We start from the raw sequence: 25,109 nt of genomic DNA, 5'->3' as shown, positions 1-25,109 counted from the left end.
CTCTCTCTCCACAACCAGTGTTTGTAAACCATTACGTCTTTCCGCTTGACAGAAGAAGCAGCGTTACTTACTTCCGTCTGGGCTTGGGGTCTAATTCTCTCTCTCTCTCTCTCTCTCTCTCTCTCTCTCTCTTAATCCTCTAAGACTGTTGATGGAACGGCAAGATTTATGGAGAAGAAAATAGTGAAAATCAAAATCGTTCAACAGACTCTGAGGTTATCTTGGGTGAAATATATACAGTAAGGGTGTGTGAAATTTAAAGAATGAAATTGAATTGCCAACGGCCATACCACGTCGAGTACACCGCTTCCCGTCCGATCAGCGAAGTTAAGCAACGTTGGGTCTGGTTAGTACTTGGATGGGTGACCGCCTGGGAACACCAGATGCTGTTGGCATCCCTACGTGTCAAGTGGGGTTGGTGGAGGATTAGTGCCCTTCCCTGTAAAACAGTTAACTCTAAGCCCTTGGCCACCCCGTTTGGGATACATGGCGTCTGGCAATGAATGAAAAATACTGAATTATAGGAATGTGTAAATGGTGTCAGATCTCCTAACCACGCCACACCACTACCACACTGTCATACCCTCAGATCGCTCCACATCAACCTAGCCACACCATACCTAACTGCATCACAGCACACCATAGCATACCAAACCACAGCACACCATACCAAGCCACATCATACCACTCTCCCACACCATCCCACCTCACCACATCAGTCCTCACTGCACCACACCACACGACACCATATCACTCTCCCATACTATCCCACCTCACCACACCCTACCACTACCACTCCACACCACACCTCACCACGCCATACCACACAGCCTCACCATCACTACATCAACCACAAATGACACGTACCCCGCTTGTAAAAAATGTATATTAAACTTAACCCTCATCTCTGTACAGGGAATCAATGGAACAGTCCTATAGGGGCAGTTGCTTAAATGTGGTTGACGGGTCTGCCGGGCAAGGCATGACGGGGTTTAAATGGCAACAACAACAACAAAAACAACACAACTCACTACACCATACCACAAGAAATCCCGCCTCATCACACCCCACCACATTTAACCATTACAGACCAATCCATGGCTTCTGTACACCACACCTCACCACACACCTTGCGACACCACACTACACCACTCCACTCATAACCATACTTAACAAATTAAGCGCTATTAGAGAGAGCATACCTCCGCTAACGCCTAAACCAAACAGCTCAGATCACCACCAAAATTTAATCAACTCTTCCTTGGCCCACGACCCACATATCCACAAAATTTCATTAAAATCCATGAATAACTTTCTCAGATATTTTATGGGCAAACAGACAAACAGAGATGACTACCTAACTTCCTACAACTTTTCTGGCGGAGGTAACCATACCACATCTTACCACACCACACCAACCACAGCATACTAATTTACTGTGCATTACTTGGCCATTTCAAACCAACCCATATCCCCACCACACCAGACCCAGCCACACCACAACATGCACACTGCACACTACACCATACTGAACAACAAGCACCACATCATACCCCAACCCGCTCTTTTATTCCCTATTATACCCAATAACACCACACCACACTAAACCTTGGCACTGCTACATCCACTCCACCACACATCACATCACACTACACCACACCACACCACACCACACCACACTACTCCTACCTACTTCTAGCCACACAGAGCCAGAGCCAGGGGAGGGCAAGGGCCTATAGGAAAGGAAAGGTCTCTGAGGGACTGAAATAAAATAAGCTGTCATCAAAACTTTCATTAGCAAGATGGCCTCCTGAATTGGCCTCGGGGATGATGCTTATTTTCACCCCTTACCTCAGTCTCTCTTCCCTCTTTTCCCTCCGCCAAATTCTTTCCTTTCCTCCGCCAAATTCTCTTCTTTCCTCCACCAAGTTCTCTCCGTTCCTCCACCAAATTCTCTCCTTTCCTCCGCCAAATTCTCTCCTTTCCTCCACCAAATTCTCTCCCTTCCTCCACCAAAGTATCTCCCTCCCTCCGCCAAATTTTCTCCTTTCCTCCGCCAAGTTCTCTCCCTTCCTCCACCAAAGTATCTCCTTTCCTCCGCCAAATTCTCTCCTTTCCTCAACCAAATTCTCTCCCTTCCTCCACCAAAGTATCTCCCTCCCTCCGCCAAATTCTCTCCTTTCCTCCACCTCTCATTCCTCCTTTTCCCTCAGTTCCTTCCCTCTGTTCTTGCTTATATCATCTTCTCCTATCCTTTCTTTTCAACTTATCTCTTTCGGCATGTCTTCCTTACTTCTAGCTTTCTTCTCTCTTTTTTTCTCAATTTCTTCTCTCTCTTTCATTGTCCCTCCCTTTTTTTCTTTATTTCCTCCTTTCCTTTCTCCCCTCTTGCTTAATTGCATTTCCCTCCCTCCTTTCTTTGTTCCCAGCTATGCATCTCTCTCTCTCTCTTTCTGTGTGTGTGTGTGTGTGTGTGTGTGTGTGTGTGTGTGTGTGTGTGTGTGTGTGTAAGGCACATACACATCAAGCAGCACATATACTGTACATTTAACACTACACGTACAGTATGTACACCACAAGCACGGCACTCATTCATCTCACCTGCATTTCTCATCGTTCATGCATTTCGTCTTACACCCTATGAGGACAGGAAGGCATTAAAAAAACTACATGTGTGTGTGTGTGTAAGAGAGAGAGAGAGAGAGAGAGAGAGAGAGAGAGAGAGAGAGAGAGAGAGAGAGAGAGAGAGAGAGAGAGAGAGACTAAGCCGTTTAGGAAGGAGTTCTGACACTGATGTAATTCTGACGGAAGAGAGGATTTCGTGAAGGCAGGAGAGAAACGAGCCAGGAGGAGGAAGGAGTTGAGGAAGGAGGAGGAGGAGGAGGAGGAACAGGAGGAGGAGGAAACCCCCCCACACACACAGAAAAGAGAGAGAGAGAGAGAGAGAGAGAGAGAGAGAGAGCGAGAGTCCTTTTTCATACCTTAAACATTCTAACCTAATCAAAGTGTTAGCATATTTTTTAAATTATAAACGATGTTCAACCGTAAAGATTGTCATTTTTATCACTTTTCATTGTGTTAATACCAAACTAGAGGGGCCCGCAGTGAAGCGTATCTCTCCGACAAGGGCAGCGAATTTCCAAACCACTCTTCATAATGGGTTAGGTTTTCTCATCACTGGTTAGGGTTTCACAGAAAATGTTTTACGGATCCAGAATCTGTAATACGATCCGGATCGGTCCCAAAAGTTAATCGATTGTTCCCTGGGACATGGGCTATCTACCCACCAAATTTGGTCCAAGTCGCTCTTTTAGTTTTTGAGTAATCCTGCAAAGAGACAAAAAAACATCGGTCCCAAAGTTAACTGATTGTTCCTTGGGACATGGGCTATCTACCCACCAAATTTGGTCTTAATCTGTCTTTTAATTTTTGGGTAATCCTGCTAACGTCCTGCTAACAAACTATCAAACAAACAGTCAGGACTGAAACCATACTCTCTTTATCGGAGAACAAGCGATGATTAATGCTACTGGTGAAAAAAATGAGGATATGTTTTCGTTGCCCCCCTGTACACAAAAATGCACATCTTCCTCAATCTGTCAAATGCAGTAATTATTGTTAGAATGGACGCACAAAATAGTTTCATATTATTGGTCTTTCCAGCTTGCTAGACATATATTTGTCTTCCGTCTAGAGAGGTGATAATGGTGTGTGTGTGGGGGGGGGAGGCGGAAGCTCAGTCGATAGAGAGGTGGCCTGCAGTCCTACTGGACCCAGGTTCAAATCCCCGCTGGGGCAGGGAACAGTTTAGGGATTTGAATTTAATAACAGGCAGACTTTACTGATATACCAGAAGACCCGCCGACATGTAGCAAAAATACCCCAGCTAATACCAATACACCAGTCCTGTATGAGACAGCCCTAGCATGTATTCAATATGACAGGTGGGTGTTAGTGCCGAAGTGGTGACATGAAGAAGCGTATGGTATGAAGGAGAACTACTGGGCCTTGGAAGCAGGCTGTGAAGCCTATGCCCAGAGTCGGACACATAAAAAAAAAAACATACATACGTACATACACACACAGCATGCATAAATACATATACATACATCCATACATACAAAGACACAAACAAACATGCATACTGTACACACACACACACACACACACACACACACACACACACACACACACACACACACACACACACACACACACACACACACACACACACACACACACACACGAGCGCGCGCGCGCGCGCGCATGCATACACACATACATACATAAACACAACATACATAGATACATACACATCATACATAAACACATACACATACATACATATGTAAACACACGCACAAACACAAACATGCATACTATACACACACACACACACACACACACACACACAAACACACACTCTCTCTCTCTCTCTCTCTCGTGCTGTTCGATCATAAACCACAGTACATCATCCAATCAAGACTTTCCTGCCAATTAGCCATAATGAGGGGAATGAGAACTTCGACATTGCGAATCTAGGCAATTAATTCCACGCGTATGAAATTCTGCCCGAAAAACAAAGAAAATAATATTAATTCTGGCAACACATGACGCTATGCACAAAAAACACGTCATCTGAAAGTGAAATTACTGATAAACTCTCTGGTAATGTATGTCTGAACGCCTGTCATTATTTTCGAAAATATTTATGCCTGTGCCTCCAGCTTGTTATGTATACGTCATATTTCCCTCTTAATCCTTCCACAAATGTCCAAGGCCAAGATGTACAAGCGTTATCAAGCATGAGGAGATCTGCAGCAAGCCAGGACACAGGCCCAATAGATGACGTCACCAGCCACCGGAACCCAGCAGCCAACCAGAGTGCAGCATCCTAATTAAGCTTCACCTCTGATTCGCCACCCAGGTATATAAGGATTCTCACCGACCACTGCTGCCCATTCCTACTGGAGGGCCCAAATTCCGGAATCCTAAGTAAAACAACTTCATAACAGCTGACACCACAACAACCAAGGACATGGCCGCCTACGGAAAAATCACCGATAGGCTTCAGGGAGACGCAAAATGAGCCATCAGGCAACAAGATAGCATTGCAAAAATTATGTAATGCCCAACCTGCAATCACGTTTAATAAAGTACGTCTTAGAGATAATCTACTGCCCGTATATCATAGAGAGAGAGGGGGGGGGGAGAGAGAGAGGTAAATATGTCGTTCGTTGCTCGTTATATCGCGTTACTGGTATCATTAGTAGTAGCCTAGTTGTAGTAATAATCTCATTATTACTATTCAGTAGTAGTAGCAGCAGTACTATTATTGTTATTAATATTAGCATTATTTTTCCCTGCCAGCGTTAATAGCAAGAATGACCCTGCAGGGCAAAACCGTGTCCAGATTCGCTATTTTTACGACGTGGCCGCTATTTACGACGCCATTACCTGCATCCCACTGACTCCCTCCCTCTATTACCCCCTCCTCTCCTCCTCCTGCACCCCCTCCTTTCCTCTCCCTTTCCCCCTTTTCCCCTCCACCCGTCTCTTCCTTCTCCCCCCCTTCCACACAATTTATTCATCCCTCTTGTTTCCATCCCCAGCCTATTTCCTCCCTCTTACTTCTCTGCTGCCTACCTTAAAAGCGCCAGGCAAGGCCGCCGCACCACTCCTAAACATCCACACTGTGCACTGTGTAGTTTCCACGTTATGTCCACAGACGCCCCATTAACTCAAAGTACCCGTTTATAATGTCATGCCGTAACTATTAATTTATTTTATTACTTTCTCTTTCAGGTTACTCAAACGGGTAGCTTATAGACAAAGTATTATAGAATGTGACTTTTCCTTTTCAGTGTTTCCTGTGAAATTTCCATGTCAGTTTTTCCATGCTGCATGGTGGTTTTTCTCACTTTTTCCTGGAGGGTTTGGGGGTGGGGGAAGCCTTCTTGCTTTACTATCCTTATCCTTCAGAACGTAGAGTTAGATCTTGTAGTCATAGTCTTCTCTGTAACAAGCAGCCTCGAAAGGACCATGAGGTCTGTTGCTGTTTGCTTTCTTATATAATCCAATGTAATCCCTCCCTCCCTTCCCCCTTTCCTCTCTCCTCCCCACCACTCACCTCCCCTACCCATCCCTTCCGTCACCTTCTCTGGCCTCCCCTCCCCTCCCCTCCTCTTCCTCTCTTTAACATAACTTAATCACCCTGTCTCCCCTCCCCTTTCCCACATTTTTCTCTTCGTTTACCTCCCCTTCCTTCTCCTTCCCCCGCCCTGTCCTTCCCCTTCCCCCTTTTCCCTCTTTCCTCCCTTTTACAGACCCCCTACCCTTTCATTAACCTCCCCCTTCCATTTCTTCATTTATATGCACTTCTCTTCCTAACTTCTCCCCTCCCCTCTATTTCCCTCTCTCCTCCTCCTCCCTCCCCCTTTCCCTCCTACGCATCTCCTCCCATCCCCATTCACCTCTCACTCATCCCTCCTACGCATCTCCTCCCCTCCCCATTCATCTCTCCCCCTTCTCCTTCCTCACCGCAAAAAATCCATGGTGTTACGGGATTCCAACTGGGGGGTCACCGGGTAATTGCCCTCCCCATGCCTCAATTACCTTTATATAATGAGGCTGGACAAGGTGCACTGGGGTTTGATGCGGACGTGGCTGTATCATCATCATCATCATCACCATAATCGTCATCATCATCGTCATCGCCATAATCATCATCGTCAGCGTCAACGCTATCACTACTGTATGCGTTGTTTTCAGAGTATTCACTGTCCTGCACCCTTTTTATAGCACTTCCTCGTGACTAGCATCATGGTCTAGTGTTCATTTTTTGTCACAGTTCGGTGGCAGAATAAGAATAATGCAGTCCTACATCCGTTCCATGGCACTTCCTCGTGACTAGCATCATAGTCTAGTGTTAATCTGTCATAGTTGCTCGAATTGTAGCAAGAGATTAACACTGGAATATGATGCTAGTCATGAAGAAGTGCTATGGAAAAGATGTAGAGCTACAGAACTGTCTCTTTCTGCCACAGAGTTTCGTGCCTTAAACTGTAAAAAGACGAAAATCTGGGCCAAGTAAAGGTGAAAAAAGTATAGCTGTGGTCAAGCCACACCCCACACTGCACAGTGTAATAAGCAACAATGTAGAAAATTCAGACTCTTTTATCATCATCATAATGCGTTTGAAATTACCGTAAGAGGAGGGGGCCTGACCACATTTTCTTGCTCTTGGTTTTAATGATAGAATCCAGCTGGGCAGACAACAGCGCTGCCTGTCGCTGGTACGTACTGTGTAGATCATCTGTAAATAATAATGATAATAATAACAACTATGATAATAATAATAATAGTAATAATAATAATAATAGTAATAATAATAATAATAATAATAATAATAATAATAGCAGAAGTAGTAATAGTAGTAGTGATAATAGTAGTAAAAGTAGCTGTATTTGTTTTTGAAGCTGTAACAATAGTAATGATTATAATAATGAAAATAGTACCGTAGTAGTAGTAGTAGTAGTACGGATTACGAAGCTACAGTGGTCGAGAGTCGCATAGACCAGCGAGTCCAATAGTTTAATGTCTTTATTTACACTGTAATATCAATAAATAAAAAATAAAATAATAATAGTAATAGTAGATGGTTGGTAACCACAGCCGTTGGCGTGCTTGGGGCCAACGGATTGTAATATGAGGGTTAGTGTTAACCTTCACATTACAACTCCAAATGGTGAACTGTATTAGCAAGGTTGGTGCTGATCTTCACAATATAATTCACCAATGGATGGAGGTGATTTTATAAAAAAAAAAAAAGTAGTAATAGTAGTAGTAGTAGTGGTAGTAAAAGCAGCAGCAGCAGCAGCAACAGCAGTAGTAGTAATAGTACTAGTAGTAGTAGTAGTAGCAGTAGTAGTTGCTGTTGTTTTTGTAGCAGATATAATATAATAATAATAATAATAATAATAATAATAATAATAAAAATAAGTAGTAGTAGTAGTAATAGTAGTAGTAGCAGTAGTAGTAGTAGTAATAGTAGTAGTAGTAGTAGTAGTAGTAGTAGTAGTAGCAGTAGTAGTAGTAGTAGTAATAGTAGTAGTAGTAGCAGTAGAGTAGTAGTAGTTGTTGTAGTAGTAGTAGTAGTAGTAGTAGTACTACTACTACTACTACTACTACTGTATTATTATTATAACAACAACAATAGTAAGTGAAAATATAAATAAATAAGGTAACTCATCCTGACGACGTTGTATAAAATTCACTCTCACATCAAGCGATTTAATTCAGCTCTGGCGAGGCTTTTCGCACCGGAGTGGGTACACACCGCTTTATCAACCCTTTCGCTGCCACGGCACACTTCTAAGCTGAATAAAACCGTCTGGCAGCGGCGAGAGCAACCCATATAAAGACAAGACCGCATCGATGTGCCTAGGAACAGTCGCAAGAAACCCTAAGAAATATTGAAGGTCTGGGAGCAGGGCAGTGAAAAGGCGGGGAACAGGGCGACATGGAGGCGATTTGTTTGTGGCCACCTCTTAAGAGATTATGGCATCTGTCAATAGATAGATAAATTATTATTATTATTATTATTATTATTATTATTATTATTGTCACTACTACTACTACTACTACGACTACTACTATATACTTCAAAAGCAACAACAACAACAACAACTACTACTACTACTACTTTTACGATTATATATACGAGTAGAGTGACTGAAAGCATAATTGACAATAATTCTGCTACTCACACTGCCCGACACACTGGTCCGTCTTCTAGTCGCGTAAGGAAGCTCCCTAACACCTTTTCATGAGTGATTTATTTTGCTTATTACACTTTACTGTCCTCCCCAGTGTTGTTTGTTTGTTTGTTTAAAGATTTCCTGCACCTATGGTGCAGGCCGGGTCATACATTAGCCCGGCCAGTGGGGTATGGGCTGACCAAAAAAAACAAAAAAAGTAGGAAGGGGGAAGACAGGGCCTGGGGATTGCCCAGCACACACGCCCTGTCTTCTGGCTGGCTTTGTGGTGTGTGTGTCCCCAGTGTTACATAAATCTACCTAATATTTCACCTTACTGCCCTCCTCTCTGTTACATAAATCCAACTACTATCGCCATATTCTGCATAAATAATTTATAAACGGCTACTAACCAGACGTATCCGAATATAAATCGCTAAGGAAGAGGTGCTAGGGAGACTCCTTACCCGACGAGAATACTGTTCAATTTCTTGGCTTTATCTCCAGTTCTATGTCACTGCTCCGACTGTAATCTCTCTCTCCCTCCCTCCCTCCCTCTCTCTCTCTCTCGCTCTGAGCCATGAAGCTCCCTAACACATCTTCCTAAGCGATTTATTTTGCTTACTATTCGTCACCATCGTCTTTTTTGTCACTTAGGTAATTCTAATAGCTACATACAAATGATATCAACCGGCCAGATCCAAAAATAAATCACTGAGGATGAGGTGCTACGGAGCCTCTTTACCGATGCGTCTCTGCCCATACATACGGCTTGTATTCTCGTCGTATAAGGAAGTTCCCTAACACTTCTTCCTTACCGATTTATTTTTGGACACGGCTAGCTAATATCCTTTTGTACGTTATGTGTGTCGAGTATAGTGATATTAAAATGATTTCAGCAGCACAGAAGAGGAAGGCCATGTGTAATAAGCAATATAAATCGCTTTGGAAAAGGTGTTACGTGGCTTCCTTAACCAACAAGAGCCTTAGACATGATACGTAAAAGAGGGCTATTTATTCATTGAAATATTTATTTCCACCTCCGGAATAAGGGACCGAATAGGGAAGGCTGCCAGAGATCGAGCAGTGTGGAGACCTGCCATTATGTGACCAAGGCCAAGGCATGGAAGCATACTGGAGACTTTACAAACGAAACAATGCGATGCAAAGTGATGAATGGAAAGAGTTTCGATGGTAAATCCCTTGGTGGGGCTGCATCAACTCTCTCAGTCTGATGCTTTGATTATTTCCATATCAGTACTGCCATCTCCGGCGATTTTATTCGTCTTAGGATAAATTATTATTATTATTATTATTATTATTATTATTATTATTATTATTGATTTTTATTATTATTATTATTATTATTATTATTATTATTATTATTATTATTATTATTGTTATTATTATAGTTATTATTATTATTATTATTATTATTATTATTGTTATTATTATCATTAGGTATTGTTATTATTATCTTTGTATGGGGGGTGATCGAGGGAGTTAAATACAGCTTTCTCTAATCCGTTCCCTGCCCTCCGTCGTGGGCCGAAGAAAATATTAAGATGGCGAGAATTAGGTGGAAAAATACGTAATCAGGCTGAAAAGGTTAATATACAAAAAAAGGGTCGCTGGATGGAACTGATTAACCTGCCTTAAACAGCGGGTCAGCGATGCCCAGGTGACCCGCAGTTGACCCCAGACTGCCAGAACAACAACAGCAACAACAACAACAACAATTACAATTACAACAACGACGACGACAACCACACTACTACTACTGCTGCTGCTGCTGCTGCTGCTGCTACTACTAGTGCTACTACTACTGCTACTACTACTACTACTGCTTCCGCTGCTGCTGCTGCTGCTACTACTACTACTACTACTACTACTACTACTATTACTACTGCTACTACTAATACTACGATATCTTTCAAGGCTCTTAAATTGTAGCGTCACAAGGCAATTTTCGTTGACTTGCTTCCCCACCGCGAAGACTAAGGCTCAGTTGGGATATGTCAGTGATGGAGACTCGTTTGGCGTGGATTTGGGTCACACAGGCCTTGGTATCTCGCGGATGTCACTCACCCCATCCTTGTGTGGGGAAACAGGTGATGATGATGATGATTATTATTATGATGATGATGGTAATGGACGTGGTGATGATGATGATGATGGTGATGATGATGATTATGATGATGGTGAAGGTGATGATGGCGATGATGGTGATGATGATGACAATGCTGACGGTAACCCAACGCTGATTCGGGATGCCATGTTTGACGCGGATTCTCATTATGGTAGCTTTCATGGTTGGCGTAATTCCCTCAACCATTTTTAGGCAGGAAAGAAAAAGTTATAATAATAATGAAGACAATTTACTACAAAAACGAAGAAAATTTTCTCACGTCACGCGCACGTCCGAACTGACATGCCTGAGTTTCGTGTGACCTGGGTTCGTGCCGTACAAGTTCACTAATGTTTCAGTTTTCTTTACCGTAGATCTGATGAAACTAGGTCATTAGGGACTTGTGAACCAGTAGGTTCGTCGGTCGAGAAAGGTCTCTAACACCTTCTCCTAAACAACTTAGTTTGCCAATTACAGCTTACTGTTCATCTCCGAAGTACGGTAAACCACCCTAATATCGCCATACTCCTCACTAGTAACGTGCAAAAGGATATGAACTAGCCGTAACCAAAAATAAATCTCTGTGGAAGAGGTGTTAGAGAGCCTCCTCAACCTATGAGAATACAAGCCTTGGACAGCTGATATACAAGCTTTCATAGTGGGCAGAATTCCTTCATACTGTCTTCCGATTGGAAAAATGTCATGGTGATGATGATGATGATGATGATGATGATGATGGAACATTTCTACACTAAAGGCCTGATGGCACGTTCCCACTCAGAATGTGACATGCAACGTGGATGTGAATAACAGAAGCTTTTATATCTATCTGAGTCTATCTCATCATGGATCTGACCATACATACTTGTACGAAATGTGTCAGGCAAAGGAGACTCGATTAATGTACCGTACACTCATATTGTAGTCTTATTTTCCAGACTTGTACACCGCGGATATGAAGAAACGCGCTAGCCAGAGTAGTGTTCAGTACTGGAGACCCGCCTGACTGGGATTCGTATCACATCCTCTTCTATTTGCCAAAATTTCACAATATGCACTGACTGGGATGTGTCAAGCTTTGGGGACTCATTGGACGTAAATTCCTCCAGTTTCAACAGTTTGCATACAAACTCTTAAAGCTGCTGAAACTCCTAAGCCACACATCTCATGATACACGCTTATTTGAGATGTGACAAGCAACAGACTCGTTTTACATGGGCTGGTATCATATAGGCTTATATCCATTTGCAAATTCCTACAAGCTGATCCAGGAACATGTGATGATCTCGTTCAACGTAAAATTGAATCTTGCATTTTTTTTTTATATTCTGCCGTCTCCTATACCGCAGATCTGTGTGTGTGTGTGTGTGTGTGTGTGTGTGTGTGTTGACATAAGTGTCTATATTTCCTTGCGTGTCTTGCTAAGTTTATACGGTGCTGCTGGTCTTGTGATGCTGCTCGCTCTATGTGGTGCTGCTGGCTGTACAGTATGCAGTGCTGTTACTGTGTCGCCGCTGCTGTTGTTGCTGCTGCTGCTGTTTCTTGCCTATCACAACAAGGCAAACAGACTCGTGTTTTCCCGCCTCTATGAGAGAAAAAGTAAACACGGCCCCTGCTTTAAAGCCGGCTCATATAAAGCGAAGGTGCAGCTGCCGTTTTTTGTAATTAATGTTGATTACGGTAAAGGGAAGCCCCATAAACCACCCAGCCAGGCCCTAATGGCTACTCCGGTCAACCTGAGTCAGCTAAAAACGTTTTTCTGGTAAACGTAATTGAATGGATTTTTTTCTTCTTCTTCTTTTTATTATTATTATTATTATTATTGTTATTATAATTATTATTATTATTATTATTAGTAGTAGTAGTAGTAGTAGTATTAGTGTTAGTATTATTATTATTATTATTATTATTATTATTATTATTATTATTATTTAAGCTATTCGTTTAGAGGAAGTATTATTTCTGTTATTCCTGCTGCCCCACCACACCATTTTCCTTGGTTTAGGGAAGACATCTGACTAAGAATTAGCGAGGAACATGCCCATTATCTCCCCCTCGAAAAGTGTGTTCTAGAGTGAATAAAGTCGTGTGGAGATAGCGGGGACAAATATGAAAAGCATCAAAGGATGAGAGTACGGTAATTTATTCACACACCTGACTATCGTAAACCCAATGGATGATGGAGATAACTCACTGGACTTTAATATAGGATTTTCCGTTCATTTTTCCCTGTGAATTTTCTGTGCTGTATGGTAGTCCTTCTTACTTTTTCCTGCCTGCTTCTGGTGGAGGGATGGTTGGATGGGGAAACCTCACTACAGTACTTTCTTATCCTTGTCTTAAATATGTCGAAGGCTCGTATTCTCGCCGGTTAAGGAAGTTCCCCTAACACCTCTTCCTTAGCGATTTAGTTTTGGATATGGGTGGTTAATATCCTTTTGAATGTTACTTACAGAGTATGGCGATAGTGAAAGGATTTATGGAACACAGACGAGGAAGTTAAAGTGTAATAAGCAAAATAAATCACTTAGGAAAAGGTTTTAGGGAGCTTCTCAACTGAGGAGAACGCCAGCCACAGTCACAACCAACTGCATAAGATCACGTCTCGAAATTACCATACTTGCAGAACTAATATCTTAGGTCCTATGGCCACACCTAAAATCGCGAGATGAAATGCAGACACCAATTTTTTTTTATTTTTTGAAGTGTTTGACGATGGTGGAACTTTTCTGACTTTCCTACGTGGCAGGTGACTGCATTCACTAGTATGGGATGCTGGCTAACCATACATAATAACCATCTGAGTTCCATAAATGACAGTCAGTAATTAGGGGTTTGGACGAGACTTGGGGATTTAAGGTTTATGCATACGAACTTTAGGTCTATCATATCGTACCGGGTATTGCAAGAAAAGTCGAAAATATCAATGAGTCTTTTGCTCTCTGCCTTTCATTTTACTCCCTAAAGTCGAGAAAAAGTAATTTCACGGTACTTTTTAGTGGCAAGAGAATGTTCAGTGAAATGCCTTGGAATTGGCCGTGAGAGAGGAAAGTGAATTATCTGTGACCAAACAGAATTGCCATCGATTAGAGAGAGGGTCGGGCGGGGAAGGCAGGACGAGGAAAAATGGTGGGATCTAAGAGGCTCTCAAGAAATTTGGTGTGAGAGAGGGAACAGCTGTTTTGTTGGGCCGTGTGCCGAGGAGTTGTTGTGTGCTGGTGAAGAAGGAATGAATGAATGAATGAATGACTGAATGAAGAAACTAGATGAAGAACAAGAAAAATGAGGAGGAGGAAGAAGATTTTCGGAAGATAATATTAGAGTATGTATTGTAGAGCATATGTGTGAGAGGAGTACAACATGAAAGAAAGATTATCATACTTTAAGGAATCATAATTGTATTATTTGTAATTATTAGGGGAATATTTGCACGTAGAAGAAAAAATGTCCGTGGCACAATGGTAAATACATGTGGGAAGAGAAATGTAAATGTATCATACCCTAACGTAAATATGTACAAACACACATACACATATACATAGGTGTGCGTGTGTGTGTGTGTGTGTGTGTGTGTGTGTGTGTGTGTGTGTGTGACAGCTTGCTTGCGACTCACATCATTTGCACCGGGAATATCCCAAGACTAGTGCCGTAAATCTCGGGGAAATAACGGGATCCCGGGATCCCGAGATCTCATTTGTTGAACCTTATTGTGTGTGTGTGTGTGTGTGTGTGTGTGTGTGTGTGTGTGTGTGTGTGTGTGTGTGTACAAATATACGCTGGAGATTTAATACATATAGCTAGCTAACTTATGTATAGATGTGCAAGTAGAAAAAAAAATACTACATATAATCGTACAGCAACAAGCCATCCTGATAGTGACAAAGATGATGGCAACTTTACCAGACACATACGAGAGCTCATCACGGCTACACAGAATCATAACTGTTTTTTTTTTTTTGCTAGGAAGAAGGAACCAGAGGCCTAGAGCCTGCAAGAACTGTTCCTTCCAAGAGAAAAACAAAATACAAGAGACAGCCAAATTCAAGATCTGTTCATTTCGAGATGCCTGGACACACTGCCTTTGAAAGACTGGAAATCATAGGAAGTAGGAAATACAGAGAGAAGGAGACAGTTCCAGAGTTGCCCTGTTGCATAAATGAAGGACTGAGAGTAAAGGTTAACTTTTGCATTAGAAAGTTGGACAGAAAACAGATGAGAGTTTGCTGCTAGACGGGTGCTACGCGCCCGTCGTAGAGGTATAGGAATGCACGCAGACAGTTCAGAGGAGCAGTGACCATTGAAGCAGCGATAGAAAAGAGATAAAGATGCAACAGTGCAGCGAAGAGACAGAGGTTGTAGGGAGTCAGTAAGAGGAGGAGGGTTAATGAGACGAAAAGCCTTTGACTCCACCCTATTGAGAAGAGCTGTATGTGGGGAGCCTCCCCACACATGAGAGTTGTACTTTAAACAGGGGCGGATAAAACCCGTTTATAAAGTCAATAACTGTGCAGGGGTAAAAAAGGTACGGTACGGAGAATATGATGAAAATGTCGCCTGGGAGTACACAGGAAAAAAAAAAAATGGATGAAAAGCGGATACCGACGAGGAAGAAAAAGCACATAGTAGCAAATGATAATGATGTGAGTTGATGTGACTGTCATGGAGTGTTTTTTTGGAAAACAGAAAATGTTCATAAAACCAGGATCGGTTTTTGGTAACGAGTGAGAAAAGGTAAGTATTATGTGGACATTTGCATAACAGTTTTATCGAGCTGTGGATGTAAATAAGATGCCAAGGCTCTCTCTCTCTCTCTCTCTCTCTCTCTCTCTCCCCTCCGGAGGCATATGACCCTGGCAGTTGCGCCGCCAGTTACGTTTTAGTCAACCAGTCAGTCAGTCTCTCTCTCTCTCTCTCTCTCTCTCTCTCTCTCTCTCTTCCGGAGGCATATGACCCTGGCAGTTGCGCCGCCAGTTATGTTTTAGTCAACCAGTAAGTCAGTCTCTCTATCTCTCTCTCTATCTCTCTCTCTCTCTCTCTCTCTCTGAGCCTCCAGTGCCAGGCAAAGAAAATAATTCCTCTCCACATCCTCAAAACAAAAGCAAAACATAGTATATTTATATTTTTTCCTTATACACATAACTTACGAAACTGAAGGAAATCTTAAAAATTAACACGTCTAGCCAAATTACTTAGACATTTACGCTTCATATACTGTATATTTTCTTCCAAGATTTTTTTTTTTTAATAATTTAGACCCGTTCCGTATGCCTACAGTACTTGTAAAGAAAACTAGAAGCAATGATGTAGTGAACTATATTAACGCACTGAAGCCCCAATTAATCGCTTCAGTAATACCAAATCCTCTGGTGTTACCTGAAGAGGAATATTAGGGTAATCCCGACCGTGAGGGGGATTTATTGTACCAACTTTTTTGTTATCCGTAGCTAATTTCTTTCTATAATCCATGGTAAGAATTTATCCATGGTTTGTGGTATTAATACCGTATTTCTATAAGGAATTTTAGTCTGTCTATAATTGTGATGTCAGTGTTTTGTTTCTGTGTTTTGTGGTACCAGTGTGTTTGTATTCAAATGTCGCGTTTTCGTGAGGCTTTTAGACCGGTATCGACCGGTTTATACTAGTCTTATTGCTGTTTTGGCGAGACAATTAGACCGGTACAGACTGGTCGAAAGCAGTCCTGCCCCAGAAGCTAGCTAGCCTAGGCCAGACCGATCTGCGCACAAACGTTTGCACGTCAGCAACTGCCAAGAAGGAGGCCAGAGCGCCCGTGGCAGGATGTAAACATCGATGGTCAACCATGGCGGACTTAGGAATAAGGTTTGTTTTAAATTAGATTTTTAACGCTATTAAAAGTCCTTGATCTAGAAGGGAACCAAATAAATCTCACCATTAAGTAGAGGCTTTGCATTACTTTAGATTGCACGAATTAAGATTATTAAAGCATTAATGGCCGAAATAAAATTCGAGGGGAAGCAGAAGGATTGCTCAAAATTCGTCGAAAGACATACAAACTCAGTCATCTTCAACTTTAAATGTATTCTGTGAACCTTCATTAAGGCAGGTTTCAGCACAAATTGTTCGGGAATTCGGCAAGAATCTTTTATTTCTTACCGTAGTGACATTCTTCTAGGTCAATCCCAATCACTCTTGCAGCCAATAGGAGGTTCGGACAGGATCGGACCGACATTAGCCTGTTCTCGCGACCACTTATGAGTCCAGACCGGCCTAAACCGGTCCAAAGCGGCCCGCAAAAACGCGGCTTAAGGCAACGCTGTGTGTGTGTGTGTGTGTGTGTGTGTGTGTGTGTGTGTGTGTGTGTGTTTACAGTTTATTTGCAGCAAATAATTTGTTTGCCCCAGCCATGATATGGCGGGTTAGACTGACGTGCGAAAACAAGATTAACACTTCCCTTAAAATATTATTAATAATAATAATAATCATCATCATCATCATAAAAAGAAAAATGCACTAATACATGAAAATCTGTGGGAAGTCTAGAACCCGAGGGAGCTTTAAGACGAACTGCCAGCTCAAGCAGGCACCACTGTTTCCTCCCTGCCTCATCACTCAGTACGTAATGTCTCATGCCTCTCTTACCAAACTCGTGTTTCTCTCACTCGCGTACAGTTAGCAGCAAAAGTCATGCCACAATTCCTGCCTCTCTCAATACCTTACAGTCGCTCACAAAAGTCTTCTCATTTCCAGTTTCTCTCACCTACAGTCGCCAACAAAAATCTTGTCATATCTGTTTCACTCGCTTAGAGTCGGTAGCAAAAGTCCTGTCCTATTTGTTTCACTAGCGTACTGTTGCAAGCAAAAGTCTAGTTACGGTACATCTCCTGTTTCTCTCTGTCATGGGGTTTTTAAGTGTATATGTAATATTAAAGGATAATTTTTCAATAATACTGTGAGCAGGGACAATGAATTATCTTGCTAAAAATCAAGCAATGATTACTTTATGTGGCTTGCTTCGCCGATTCTCTAAGAACGAGAATTTATAAACTTTCTCAACAGTACATAGCAGAGACTAATTCCTCACAATTGCTGTTTGTTAGTACTGTTAGCCTCTGGAGAAAGTGACTTCACCCCTGACAATCAATAACTAATGCTATTAATGATAACAGATTCTTGCTGATGATTAACTCCTAGATGGCACAATGGATTTTAAGCTTAATACAAAAAGACTGGCCTAAGCACCAGTTATGAATAGCAAAGCGTTTATGCAAGCTAGGAGCTGCAACTCGAATAAACTTAATATGGAAAATAAAACACGAGTTTACATTACATTAAGCTCGAGAAAAAGAACTGTTAAATTTATTGTTTACAAAGAAATAAATTTATGTTACATTTCAAAATGAATTCAAACTAAGGAGATCGCACTCACTCACTCACTCAAAAGCTAACTCTTAAACCTAGGAAAAAAACGAAAAGAAATACTGGTCAAAGAGTGGACTAAGCGGATGACTGGACGTCGTTACTGGAAGGACACTGCACTCGCTAAGTCTCTCGCCAATCACACTACTGTAGGTGGAAATTCAGGAACTGGACAATGGCGGGACTGCTACGATCTGGGCCCAACCTGTTTTCGTGGTGTACAAACCTTGACTGACTTCAAATCGTGGGAAAAAGGCAAGCGTCCAACCACATTACTAATGGCTAGAATGAGCAAAACACATCCATAATAAATCGCTCAATGGAAATTTTTTTTTTTCTTTTTATGTGACCGGCTCTGGGCATAGGCTTCACAGCCTGCTTTTAAGGCAGTGCTAATGACTCACGAAAAGACGATCATTTATGACAGTGAAAAATTGTTCTGAAAACACTCCCGACCGGGTAAGTACGCAGCGATTAAACTGAACGATAAACACTGGGATTCCACTAGAGTTTGTGGTTTCCCACCAAATGATGTCACGAGCCGACTCGTGACATTACGCCCCATCAAAAGTTGAAATTTTTTTCTTCAGGAAAAAAAATTTCAATATGCATGCATATAAATCCTACTCAATCACACAAGATTCACACTGTGGTGTGTGTGCTATCCTGCTACAGTGAGCGAAAAAACCTCGTATTTACGTTAATAGAAGCAAGCTTGAGGGAAAAACTCCGTGACGACGGTGAAAAATCCTGTACTCAGGTCAAACTGAGCGAAAAATTCACTACATTCTTATGTAGTGTAATGTATGTAATACACGGTGTAGGTGTGACAGTTGTGGTGTAACAGTACCTAAGTATAAAATCATGTAATACAAATTTATAGTAAATAATGACGACGAGGCAGAAGAGAAGGGATGGCAGCATGCGACAGGGACGACCAGCTGATCCGCACGGCAATGCTGCACCCACCAGCTGCACCTGCGAAAGGAATTAAGGTGGAGCATCAAATGTGTCATTTCTCTCTCTCTGCCTAGCAATCAGTACTTATGTCATTATTAACCTGGAAACATAATTCTTGAATTCACAAATTTCTTAGAACCCTAATAGTTTACTGGTTAACGCTTATTAACTAAGAAACGTGCCAGTTCTTGAATTGCTCAAATCTCTTAGAACGGGCAGTTTACTAGTTAACCTAACAGTATTAACCAGGAAACGTACCAGTTCTTGAACTGCTCAAATCTCTTAGAACGGGCAGTTTACTGGTTAACCTAACACTACACTTACGACTAATAACAGGAAGCTGAGAATTGCTACGCAGTCTTAGGCAGGTCACGTTTTAACACCCATCGTGGGTGTGAACACTCGTGTGGATATTGTGCATTCTCCGGGAATCCTCAGAGAGCCCCACAGCTCGAGACGTTCCACAAGGTAATTCATACACAGCCTCGGACTGTCTCTGCAGGGTTCTCAAACTTCCCTCTTAACTTATGGTATACATGTATATACAGGCCCTGGACATACTGTGTCCTGTAGGGCCAACGGGCGAGACATCAGGTCTTACTGGTACACTTTTAACTGGGAACCAGGCTGGTCCTTGGATTACTCGAATCTCTGAGGACACCCATCTTACGGAACCCAGCATACAACAGTTGCCAGTGTTAGTCAGCAGTTAGCAGGCGAGACATCAGGTCTGCACCTATGTGATCACTTCCCTTGATGTATCTCACAACAAGGTTAAACTGCTGTAAATACAGTATCCAGCGTGTCAGTCTTGCATTAGCCGTCTTGGTCGTGCTAAGACTAGTGAGTGGCATATGATCAGTTTCCTGAGTGAATGGTGCCCCATATAAATAATAATAATATTTTTTAACACCATCAACCACGGCCAAGAGTTCCTTCTCAACAGTACTGTAATTCCTCTCAGTGGGTTTTAGCTTACGGCTGTGGTATGCCACTGGGAAGATTCCACCTTCCGATTCCTGCATCAATACGGCACCTACTCCATCTTGTGAAGCATCAGTGCGCAGTATGAAAGGTTTGTTGGAATCAGGCAACTGCAAGATAGGCTCCTTGCACAACATGTTCTTAAAAGTGGCAAAAGATCTCTCTTGCGCTTCTCCCCATTCAATGGTGTTTGGAGCATATTTCCATAGCACCTCGTACAACGGTTGGGCAATGAGAGCAAAGTTGGGGATAAAACTCCTATAATACCCCACTAGGCCAAGGAATGTCCTAACCTGTTTCTTGGTCACGGGTCTCGGGGCTTCTCTAACCTTCCTGATCTTGTCACCCTGACACCTGCAGCGATTGTTGCCAACAATATGTCCGAGGAACTCCACCTCACTGTGAGCAATCTTACATTTGCTAGGCTTCACAGTCATATTGAAACTCTGGAGTCTACTGAAGACAATTTCCAAGAGTCTGAGGTGCTCCTCCAATGTGGCAGAATGAACAAGGACATCATCAACAAACATCTCTACTACTACAATATCATGGAGCACTTGTCTCATGGCACGATTGAATACTGCTGGGGAATTGGTAAGTCCAAATGGGAGGACTTTATACTGATACAACCCCCTAGGAGCAGCAAAGGCAATGAACTGACGGCTCTCGGGGTGAAGGGGAATCTGGAAGAATCCTTTTATCAAATCGAGCTTCGTAAAATATTGTGACCCTGCCAGCTTGGAGAAGATGGCAATGTGGTCACCCATTGACTCAGCATCCACTTTGGTGATTGCATTGAACCTCCTATAGTCTCCTCAAATCCTGTCTCCACCATCTTTCTTGCGAACTACTACCATTGGACTGCAGTAAGGAGATGAGGACTTTTCAATAATACCTGCAATCTCCATGTCAGCAATTTCGTTGTCTACTGCACCCAGTATCGCATGGGAATAGGATATGGCTTAACCTTTACGGGAGTATCGCTGGTCAACTCAATCTTGTGACAATCAACCTTTGCAAGGCTAGGTTGGTCAGAGAAGACATCAGGATACTGACAGAGCAGTGACCTTATGTCATTCTGATCACCTAATGCTAAGTCAGCGTTAAGTAAAACATCTCCAACAGTCTCTTCCTGACGGGACTGAGCGGTTAAGGGCTCGTCATCATGGTCATCAGCTGGGATCACCGCGGCTGCCCCGGTTTCTTCCAGTGGCTGGTCACTATCATCAGCTACTCGTAGGCCAGTCTCCTCGGGGTCTGACTCATGATAAGCCTTCAACATGTTAATGTGGAACCTTTTGCGAAGATTCCCTATCTGAATTATGTAGTTGAGGTCTGAAATGCACTCTACTACATCAAATGGACCCTTCCACTGCGCCAACAACTTGTTCTGGGCAGTGGAGAGTAACACCAGGCACTTATCGCCTAGACTAAACTTCCAAAGCTTTGCCTTCTTATCATAATAGGCTTTCTGAACTTCACGCACCTTGATCAATTCTTCCTTGGCTAACTCGCATGTCGACTGGAGGCGGTCAGCTAGATCAAGGACGTAGGTGCAGGTGGTCTTGACTTCAGGGTCAGGTTCTTCATCGTCCCACAACTCATGACAGATTTGAAGATTTGAAGTGGTCCACGGAACGACCTTCCATACACCAGTTCAAAGGGTGAGAACTTCAAGGAGTGCTGTGGGACTTCTCGATAAGCAAACAGAAGAGGAGCAATGAACCACGGCCATTCCTTTGGCTGTTCGGCGGCCATGCATTTTAACATCTTCTTAAGAGTCCCATTGAACCTCTCACACAGCCCGTTACACATGGGATGATAAGGCGTAGTTCTCAGGCCTCGGATGGACAACAACCTGAATGCTTCGTTCATCATTGCAGAGGTGAACTGCGAACCCCGGTCGCTTAAGACCTCTTTGGGGATACCTATGCAACAAAACACTTCGATCAATGCCTCAGCAACAGTGACGGCCTCTATATTCTTAAGGACCACGGCTTCAGGCCACCGTGTGCTGAAATCAACAATAGTGAGGATATACCTTGATCCATCACTTACCCTAGGAGAGATTGGCCCAACAATGTCAACTGCTACTCTCTCGAACGGTTCAGAGATTACATGCACTGGTTTCAATGGCGCAGGACGGACACGTCCCCGGTCAGTGGTAGGCTGACACCCGTTGCAGGAATGCACAAGCCTTTTTATTTACTGTCCCATTCCTGGCCAGAAAAAGTCAGCATGGATGTAGTCAGAGGTTTTCTTTTGGCCCATGTGACCTCCCATGACTGAACAATGATCCAATTCAAACACTGCCCGGTGATAGTATGCTGGAACGACGAACTGCAGTCGAACCTTGCCCTGGGGTGTTCGTGACTCACGGTACAGCCGTCCTCACTTGCGAAGGAACCTGGCTTGACCTCCCCGTGAATACTTAATTACTTTACCCTCCAGCTTCTTACGCACCGAGGCAAGTGTCGGGTCAGACTGTTGTTCTTGGACAACGTCTTGACTACGAATCAAATCTTGTGGCGTTGCGACGGTCAACGGGGTGACACGATTCAGAGCCTTGGCCATGGCTCGTGTTACTGCAACAGCCAAAGTCTGAGTAGCAACATCTACGGTGCCTGGTATGTTGCCGATAATGAGGTCAAACAAAGGTTCTGGCATGACAACAGCAGCTGTCAAGCCAGTGTAGAAAGGAGATGCCAGCTGGATACGTGCCTCAGGGAACAATCTCACTGACCCATCAATAAGTCTAACTTGGATCTGCTTACCTGTGTACTCATTGGGTCGAACTAAACTCTGCTTGACAGAGCAACCTTAGGAACCATTATCTCTCAGTACATTTACAGAAACACCTCCCACAAACCCTGGCTGAACAAGAAAGGCAGTGTTACTGGTGGAAGAGTCCGAGGAGGAAGCAGCCAGTCATTGGTGAGACTGTGGAACAAACGATGCAGCAAATGTGGCGCCCTGAGAACTTGATACTTGAGGGGTCGTGCTCACCATCTGAGGAGCTGGAGCATTGACCACCTGTGGAGGAGGGTTCACTGTCACTGGGGAACTAGTGAAATGCGAAGTACCTGTACTGGTGGGGTTGGCACCACTGTACGCTTGTTGTGGCATAGGGGCTGCATTTGCATCCTGCCTCCGATACACTGGAACTGTCTCCCTCTGTCTGTATTTCCTGCTGCCTATGATCTCCGGTCTTTCAAACGCAGTGTATCCAGGCATCTCAAAATGATCGGATCTTGAATTTGGCTCTCTATTGTGTTTTGTTTTTCTCTTGGAGGGAACTGTTACTGCGGGCTCATGGCCTTTGGTTCCTTCTTCCTCGCATAAAAAAAACACACTAAAGTCGATCGTCATGACTGAGGGTTACGTGGTTTGTTCTTGCCCTGCTGCTGCTTGGAATACCGGTACTGCTGCTGGTTAGGGTTCTGCTTATCGTTCCACTACCAGTCAGGTTTCTGAGTGTTTTGCCCCTGGTCCTTCTTCTGCGGTTTTGGGCATTGGCCATTACGAGTATTCTGAGAATGGCCTTGTTGCTGGGGTTCAGTCTGAGATGGCTTCCCAGATTTATCAGGTTTCCTGTTCCAGGTATGCTGCTTGCGAGTTTGATACCCGTATGCAGTAAAGAATGCGTCAGCCTTCTCCACCATTTGGCTGGCATCCTTTACCTGGCAGATCTTAAGCTGAGCCATAAGTTCAGTGGGCCACGACTTTTCTAGCTGCGTGTGCAGCATAAGGTCGATTGTCCCCTCACACGTGGAAGGAGTTTCATCTTTCTCCATCCACTCATCTAAGTAAGCAATAAGCCAGTCAAGAAACTGAATGGCAGTCTCTTTATCCTGTAAACGTGCCCTCATGAACTGACTCTTGGCGTTGTCAACTGTGAGACCGTACGCTTTGACAAGTGCGGCCTTCATCATCTCATACGTGAGATTGTCTTCACGAATTCTGTGGAGGACATCGAGGGCAGGGCCCTCAAACAGGCTAAGAAACTGAAGCCGCTTAGCTGCATCATCCAACTGGTAAAGTTGAGCCATGTCTTCAAAACGAGCTATGTATGGCTCGATTCGCTCGCCTTCCTTGTATGGGGGAAGCTTGATGTGTGGGGTCGGCAGAACATGTGCAGGGAAAATGCTCGTGGAGCTTGGGCCAGCTGCATCAGATGTGTCTGAAGCCAAGGAATCTCGCTTGATATTCAGCATTTCAATTTGATGTTTTTGGCGTGCTTCTCACTCGGCACGTTCATGTTCTTGTTGTTCTCGCTCATGTTCTAACTCAAGTTCGCATTGTTTTCTCTCGTGTTCTCGTTCTCTCTCGCATTCCTTGCGCTCTTTTTCGTGTTCCTCACGCTGAATTTGACGCTCTTCACAAGCATCATTCTCACGTTGCTGTTCGTAATTAAACCGAGAGAGGACAAAGTCCTTAATTTTAGTTGGGTCCGTAAGACCCATATCTTTGGCTTCCTGTACATAGACGCTGGTGGACTTGATGCTAACTCAATCTAATAAACTAATGACTCAGTACTGAGTGCAATTTTTTTTTTTCAGAGAAAGATGTAAATAATCGAGCATAAAGAATATAGGCACAGGTTAGTGGTGACCAGTTTTATCTAATTAAACTGGTAAAGAAAGAAAATTAAACAAACAGCTGACTGTGAAAACTATTATGTAAATTAATAAAAATGAATCAATAATCACCAGTAAGGTAGTGCCTATAGACTTTAATGATAAATACCTAAGTATGAATGAGTGAGTATTATCTAGTGAATAGCTTTAGAGCTAGGAGTTAATATCCTGGTGAGGTCGCCAATTGTCACGGGGTTTTTAAGTGTATATGTAATATTAAAGGATAATTTTTCAATAATACTGTGAGCA

At 43.0% G+C, this 25,109-nt stretch overlaps 1 non-coding gene across 1 annotated transcript; it reads left to right on the top strand.

The window, feature by feature from the left end:
* Nucleotides 1–276: 276 nt before the first annotated feature.
* Nucleotides 277–395, top strand: LOC145407589 (5S ribosomal RNA). Its single transcript, XR_013898740.1, has one exon. It is a non-coding gene; the product is annotated as a 5S ribosomal RNA (ribosomal RNA).
* The last annotated feature ends 24,714 nt before the right edge of the window (nucleotides 396–25,109 follow it).

This window comes from Coenobita brevimanus, chromosome 73, assembly GCF_032717465.1.
Source record: "Coenobita brevimanus isolate Jiangsu-jjx chromosome 73, ASM3271746v2, whole genome shotgun sequence".
In the NCBI taxonomy this organism is placed as follows: domain Eukaryota; kingdom Metazoa; phylum Arthropoda; class Malacostraca; order Decapoda; family Coenobitidae; genus Coenobita; species Coenobita brevimanus.
Note: the sequence above shows the minus strand (reverse complement) of the source record. Positions and strands in the feature narration are given on the sequence as shown.